This window comes from Papio anubis, chromosome 9, assembly GCF_008728515.1.
Source record: "Papio anubis isolate 15944 chromosome 9, Panubis1.0, whole genome shotgun sequence".
Classification (NCBI taxonomy): domain Eukaryota; kingdom Metazoa; phylum Chordata; class Mammalia; order Primates; family Cercopithecidae; genus Papio; species Papio anubis.
The window spans coordinates 103,145,485-103,153,087 of record NC_044984.1 but is presented as its reverse complement, the minus strand read 5'-3'; positions in this window follow the sequence as shown (position 1 = coordinate 103,153,087).

Genomic DNA, 7,603 nt, shown 5'->3' with positions numbered 1-7,603 from the left:
CAAGGTGGGTGGATCACCTGAGATCAGGAGTTTGAGACCAGCCTGGCCAACATGGCGAAACCCCATCTCTACTAAAATTATAAAAACTCAGCTGGGAGTGGTGGGGTGTGCCTGTAATCCCGGCTACTCAGGAGGCTGAGGCAGGAGAATTGCATGAACCCAGGGGGCGGAAGTTGCAGTGAGCCGAGATGGTACCACTGCACATTGCAGCCTGGGCTACAGAACGATACTCTGTCTATAAAAAAGAAAAAGGAAAAAAAAAGAGACAGGGTCAGGCCAGGTGCAGTGGCTCATGCCTGTAATCCCAGCACTTTGGGAGGTCGAGGTGGATGGATCACTTGAGGTCAGGAGTTTGAGACCAGCCTGGCTAACAGGTTGGTGAAATCCCGTCTCTACTAAAAACATAAAAATTAGGTGGCCGTGGTGGCACATGTCTGTAATCCCAGCTACTCGGGAGGCTGAGGCAAGAGAATCACTTGAACCTGGGAGGCGGAGTTTGCAGTGAGCCAAGATCAAGCCACTGCACTCTAGCCTGGGCAACAGAGTGAGACTCTGTCTCAAAAAAAAGAGAGAGAGAGAGAGAGAGACAGGATCTCATTCTACCACCCAGGCCAGAATGCAGTGGTGCCTTGAACTCTTGGGCTCAAGCAATCCTTCTGCTTTGGCCTAGCCAGGACTGCAGATTCATGCCATAACACCCAGTCAAAATATTTATTTTTTGTAAAGACAGGGTCTTGCTATTTTGCCCAAGCTGGTCTCAAACTCCTGGCCTCAAGCAATCATCCCACCCCGGTCACCCAAAGGGTTAGGATTATAGGCATAAGCCACCACACTCTGACATATTTTTTTTCTTCAATAATAAAAAATGGATGGGGTGAAACCCACTTTTTATTTTATATCTAACTAGTTTGAATTTTAATACAATAGTCAAGTATCACTTAAATATCATGTGACCCTTATAAAGATCCCTGTGTGTTTAATTAGTCATGGGAGCACTTCAACATTCACAAAAGCCCAATATCTTGAGGCTCCCCACTGCCATCCCAGCAATAATTTACGTTTTATAAATTTTGGTGTACCAATTCTAAATACTTTACCCGGATTTTCTTTTTTATTTTTTTCTGAGACAGAGTCTCACTCTGTCGCCCAAGCTGGAGTGCAGTGGTGCCATCTCGACTCACTGCAACCTCCGCCTCCCAAATTCAAGCAATTCTCCTGCCTCAGCCTCCTGAGTAGCTGGGATTACAGGTGCATACCACCTCGCCTGGCTCATTATTTTTGTATTTTTAGTAGAGACAGGTTTTCACCATGTTGGCCAGGCTGGTCTCGAACTCCTGACCTCAGGTGATCTGCCCACCTCAGCCTCCCAAAGTGGTGGGATTATAGGCGTAAGCCACCGCACCCTGCCTTACCCAGATTTTCTCTTTGAATCTTGAAACAGCCCTATAAGGCAGGTGCTGTTATTATCATCCCCACTTCAGGGCTAAAATTCAGAAACTTGCTCCAGCATCCACTGAAGTTAAAGATGGCTATCCTAATATCTATCATGCCCACGTCTATGTATATACCCAAGATAAATGAAAACATACATCAATCAAAAGATAAAAGGCTTCTGTAAGAATGTTCATAGCCCCTGTTAACTAAAAAAAAAAACAAACCAAAACCAAAAACAAACAAACAAAAAAATCACAGATGTGTAAATTCAGAGAGGAGAAGAGACTTTATTTCTTATAAGGGGTTATAGCCTACAAGGACCAGCCCACAGGCTGGGAAGTATGCCTCCCGCCAAGACCAGAGACAGGCACTTTGAAGGAGGAGGGGTTGGGTTAGGAGCTTTGTGCCGAAGGGGTTGGCTGAATGATATAATCGGCAGGTTACAGGAGAAACTATGAATATTTGTGAAGATGGCCCTAACACATGTGTATGAACAAACGTGCATGTGAGATACCATACATGTTCACTTTGGGGTGGAGACTTAACATTTAAATGTATTACAATTAGGCCAGACGTGGTGGCTCATGCCTATAATCCTAGCACTTCTGGAGTCCAAGGTGGGTGGATCGCTTGAGCCCAGGAGTTTGAGACCAGCTTGGGCAACATGGCGAAACCCCTGTCTCTACAAAAAATACAAAAAGTAGCTGGGTGCAGTTGTGCGCACCTATAGTCCCAGCTGCTTGGGAGGCTGAGGTGGGAGGATTGCTTGAGCCCAGGAGGCAGGGGTTGCAGTGAGTGGTGATTGTGCCACTGCACTCCAGTCTGGGCAACAGAGTCAGACCCTGTCTCAATCAATCAATCAATCAACGTATTACAATTAGAACCTACACATCTGGCCGGGTACAGTGGCTCACGCCTGTAATCCCAGCACTTTGGGAGGCTGAGGCAGGCAGATCACAAGGTCAGGAGATCGAGAACATCCTGGCCAACATGGTGAAATCCCATCTCTACTAAAAATACAAAAAATTAGCCGGGCGTGGTGGCGGGCACCTGTAGTCCCAGCTACTTGGGAGGCTGAGGCAGGAGAATGTTGTGAACCCAGGAGGCGGAGCTTGCAATGAGCTGAGATTGCACCACTGCACTCCAGCCTGGGTGACAGAGAGAGACTCCATCTCAAAAAAAGTAAAATAAAATAAAATAAAAATAAAAGAACCTACATATTAAAAGGTCTTTTCAGGAAATGCAGGCACCTGAGGGTGCGGTTTCTGTAACCCCACCAGATGCAGTCCATGGTCAGTGATCTTTTTATTAAGAGAAAGTTACTGAAATCAGTCTCTTGTTCAATCAAAGCTGTAGTTATGACTGGTGGAACAGGGTGTCATTTGGGAGTCTGTGAGATGGATGAGTTGTAACTGTTTTAATATTGCTTCTCTTGAGGTCAGTGCTTGTTTAGCAGCTAGAGAAAAAGAAAAATCCTGTAACATAATTAGAACATAGTTTATTCCTTAAGAGTAGGGGCACCTGACTTAACCCTTGCCTGACATGGCCTTAGGCTGTGTTTATAATTTGATATCTTATCACCACAAAAAGTCTGTTCTGTCAGTCTTATGGTTCTTTTTTGTTTGTTTGTTTGTTTGATTGTTTGTTTTGAGACACAGTCTCACTCTATTACCCATGCTGGAGTGCAATGGAACGATCATGACTCACTGCAGCCTCTGCTTCCTGGGCTCAAGCGATCCTCTCACCTCAGCCTCCCCAATAGCTGGGACCACAGACACGCACCACGGTGCCTGGCTAATTTTTGTATTTAAAAAAATTTTTTTTTGTAGAGATGAAGTTTCACCATGTTGCCCAGGCTGGTCTCGAACTTCTGGCCTCAAGTGATCTGCCTGCCTCAGTCTCTCAGAGTGCCGGGATTACAGGTGTGAGCCACCATACCCAGCCCTCTATTTTAGCATTAATGTTGATCAGTTCTTGTATCTAAATCACAAAAGGAAGGAAGGGAGTATAATGTAGTGTGTCTGACCTCCTGTCCCATCATAGCTGGAAACAAAGTTTTTAAAGTTTTTCTGGGGTTCCCTTTGCCAAGAAGGGTGTTCATTTAGTGGACCCTTAGGAAACAACCAAAATATCTATGAGACAGAGGATGGATAAACAAATTGTGGTGTTTTCAGGAAACAACCCCGCCCCCCACCAAAAAAGAAAACCACACGATGGAATGTTATACAGCAATGAAAAGGAAAAATACTGTTATATATAGCAACCTGAATGAATCTCAGTCATTAGGTTAAGAAGCGGCAGGCAGACACTTAAGAGTTCATATTGCATACTTCCATTTTTATGAAATTCAAGAACATACAAAATTGATTGACAATAACAGAGGCTATGGGAAGAGTGGTTACCTCTGAGGGAGATACTGACCAGCAAGAGGCATGAGAAAATTTTCTGGGATGCTGGAAATGTGCTCCTTAATCTGGGTAGTGGTTGCAGGAGTTTATGCATATGTAAAAATTCATTAAGCTGCATATTTAAAATTAAGATTGATGCACTTGACACAATTAGGGAAGAAAGAAAGAGAGAGAAAAGGAGAGAGGAAGTAAGGAATAAAGGAAGGAAGGAGGAGGGAGTGGAGGAGAGGAGGGGGAGAAAGAAAAACGAAAGAAAGAGAAAGGAGGCAGGCAAGGAGGGAAGAAGGAAAGAAGAAGAAAGAGAAAGAGGGTGAGAAAAAGAAAAAAGGAAAGACAGATTGTGCTCATAGTCACATTTCCTGGAAGCAGAGGCCCAAATGTGAACCTAGGTTAGGGTTGCCAGATCTGGAAATAAATTCCAGGACACCGTGTGTGTGTGTGTGTGTGCATACTTTTTTTTTTTTTTTTTGAGACAGGGTCTTGCTCTGTTGCCCAGGCTGGAGTGCAGCGGCGTGGTCTCGGCTCAGTGCAAACTCTGCCTCCCCGGTTCAAGTGATTCTTGTGCCTCAGGCTCCCAAGTAGCTGGCATGGCAGGCATGTACCACCACACCAGGCTAATTTTTGTATTTTTAGTATAGACAGGGTTTTGCCATGTTGGCCAGGCTGGTCTTGAACTCCTGACCTCAAGTGATCCACCCACCTTGGCCTCCCAAAGTGCTGGGATTACAGGCGTGAGCCACCTCCCCAGAACACCCTGTATTTTATCTGGCGACCCTCACCCAGGCTGTGTCCAGAACTGGGGTACTCAGTCACTACACTACAGCTTTTAATTGAGAGCCAGAGAAGGACCCCGGGCATCAGTGACCAGGACTGGAGGTGACCTGTGGCTTCAGAAAGTCCTGTACTGTGTACAAACAAGCATACTTAGAATTATTATTTAATTTTGGAAAATGAGCTTGGGGGACTATTGTTTTCGTGATATAATCTACAGAAAGTAAAGTTCCACAGTATCTTCTTGGCTATTGGAATAAGGAGAAAGATACCCACTAGAAAGGGTGTAAGAATTTTATCTTTATTAAAAAGGAGAGTTAGTTTAAGAAAAAGTTGGCCAGGCACGGTGACTCACGCCTGTAACTGCAGCACTTTGAGAGGCTGAGGCAGGAGGATCTCTTGAGCCCAGGAGTTTGAGACCAGCCTGGGCAGCATGACGAAACCCCATCTCTACAAAAAATTAGCCAAGCATGGTGGCACGTGCCTGTAGTCTCAGCTACTTGGGAGACTGAGGTAGGAGGATTGATTGAGCCTGGGTGGTTGAGGCTGCACTGAGCTGAGATCTCACCATTGCACTCCAGCCTGGGTGACGGAGCGAGACCCTGTCTCAAAAGAAAAGAAAAGAAAAAGTTGAGAAACACTGATATGGTTGAATCTGTCCATTTTACAGTTAGGGAAATTTAAGTGCACAGAGAGAGCCCTGTGGGACCAAGGCCCTTTCCACTACCCTGAAGTCCAAAACTCACTGATCCTAGTCATGCGAGGCCCTAGACCTTTGAAAGCAACTCTTGTTTATTTGGCTGGAATTGTAAAAGTTAAGGGTCCTTTTGACCCCACTGGGTGACTGACAAGCAAAACGACCTCCTGGTAGTTCTGAAATACAGTCAGGCCAGGGCAAAAACATTTACCTGCAGAATTCCCTGCAGGAGTCAGCCCTGGTGGGGCCAGGAAGTTACAGAATAGTAGGTTAACTCCCACTCTCTTTCTCAAATAAAATTAGTTTTAATCGTTTTTTCAAGTATTAAGCAATATTTAAGGATTTCAGGTATTTATGCAGAAGGCATAAAGAAGAAAGTAAGAATCCCCTGCAATTAATCCCACCACCAGGAAATAGGGACCATTACTTTGGGCAAATATTTCCAAATGCGAACATAAACACAGGCAGGTGACAAAAATAGTATCATGTGACATATGTTGCTTCCTCTGTTCACTTACACCAATATGGTACACCCTGAGCCTCTTTCCACGACCACTATAGAACAGTGACATCCTTTTTATTTTTCCTTTAATTTAGTGACAAGATCTTGCTCTGTTGCCCAGGCTGGAGTGCAGTGGTATGAACATAGCTCGCTGAAGCCTCGAATTCCTGGGCTCAAGCGATTCTCCTGCCTCAGCCTCCTGAGTAGCTGGGACTAGAGGATGGCATCCTTTTTACACAGGATACCAATATACCTGGATGTAACAATTTTTTTTCTTTTTTGAGACATGGTCTCTATTGCCAGGCTGGAGTACAGTGGTGCAATCACCGTTCACTGTAGCCTTGACCTCTAGGCCTCAAGTGATCCTCCCTCCTCAGCCTCCTGAGTAGCTAGAACTACAGGCATGCACCACCAACCTGGCTAATTTTTACTTTTTATCATTTTTTTTGTAGAGATGGGTCCCTGGGCTCAAGTGCTCCTCCCATCTTGGTCTCCCGAAATGCTGGGATTACAGGGTTGAGTCACCATGCCCAGCCAGAAGTAACAATTTTTAAAGTCAGTCCGTAGGGTTGAATTTACCTGTCATTTCTAATTTGTTGATATTAAAAATATCCTAGATGTGTTTCTCAGCACACTTGCCTGATTGCTTTCATAAGGTCAGTTCCTAAAAATGGAATCATTGTGCCAGGGTTTGTACGTTTAAAATATTGATCCATTTTGCCAGACTGCTATCCAGCAGGGCTCTAACAATTTACACATTTAAGGAGGCACTTACCCTCAGATGCCCACTTTGTGCTCACATGGCCCTGAGAGTGAGAGCCTCCTTAAATTTTGCATCCTCCCTTCTCCCCACCTTAGTCCAAGCCCTGATAAGGAGATGGCAAAGTTTCATGTCCATTGGGCTTTATATTTATTTCTTTGTAAAGTGCTTATTCTTTTTTTCCCATTTTTCTATTGAGGTGTGTTGGTCATTTTTCTTATTAATTTGAAATAACTCTTTTTCTTTTGTTTTTTTTTTTTGAGATGGAGTCTCACTCTGTCGCCCAGGCTGGAGTGCAGTGGCACGATCTCGGCTCACAGCAACCTCTGCCTCCCAGGTTCAAGCCATTTTCCTGCCTCAGCCTCCTGAGTAGCTGAGATTACAAGCGCACGCCACCACGCCTGGCTAATTTTTGTTTTTTTACTAGAGACAGGGTTTCGTCATACTGGCCAGGCTGGTCTCAAACTCCTGACCTCATGATCTGCCCGCCTCAGCCTCCCAAAGTGCTGAGATTACAGGCATGAGCCACCGCGCCCAGCCTTGAAAGAACTCTTTATATGTATGTGTGTTATCCCTTTGTTGCAAATACTTTCCCCAATTTGTCTGTCCTACAGAGGTCTGAAAACTTTTTTAGCTGTGGCTTGCACTTGTAATCCCAGCTACTCAGGAGGCTAAGGTGCAACTGCCCAATGGGTTCTCCTTGCCCACTGCCTAGACAGAGCCGATTTATCAAGTCAGGGGATTTGCAGTAGTGAACGAGTTTAGGATCAGGGTTCAGGGTTTGTTTTCTGTGGGTTTTTCGTTTTGTTTTGTTTTTGAAACTGAGTTTTACTCTTGTCATCCAGGCTGGAGTGCAGTGGAGCGATCTTGGCTCACTGCAACCTCCGTGTCCTGGGTTCAGGCGATTCTCCTGCCTCGGCTTCCTGAGTAGCTGGGATTACAGGCGCCCGCCACCACGCCCGGCCAAGTTTGTATTTTTAGTAGAGATGGGGGTTTCACTATGTTGGCCATGGTTGGTCTCGAACTCCTGA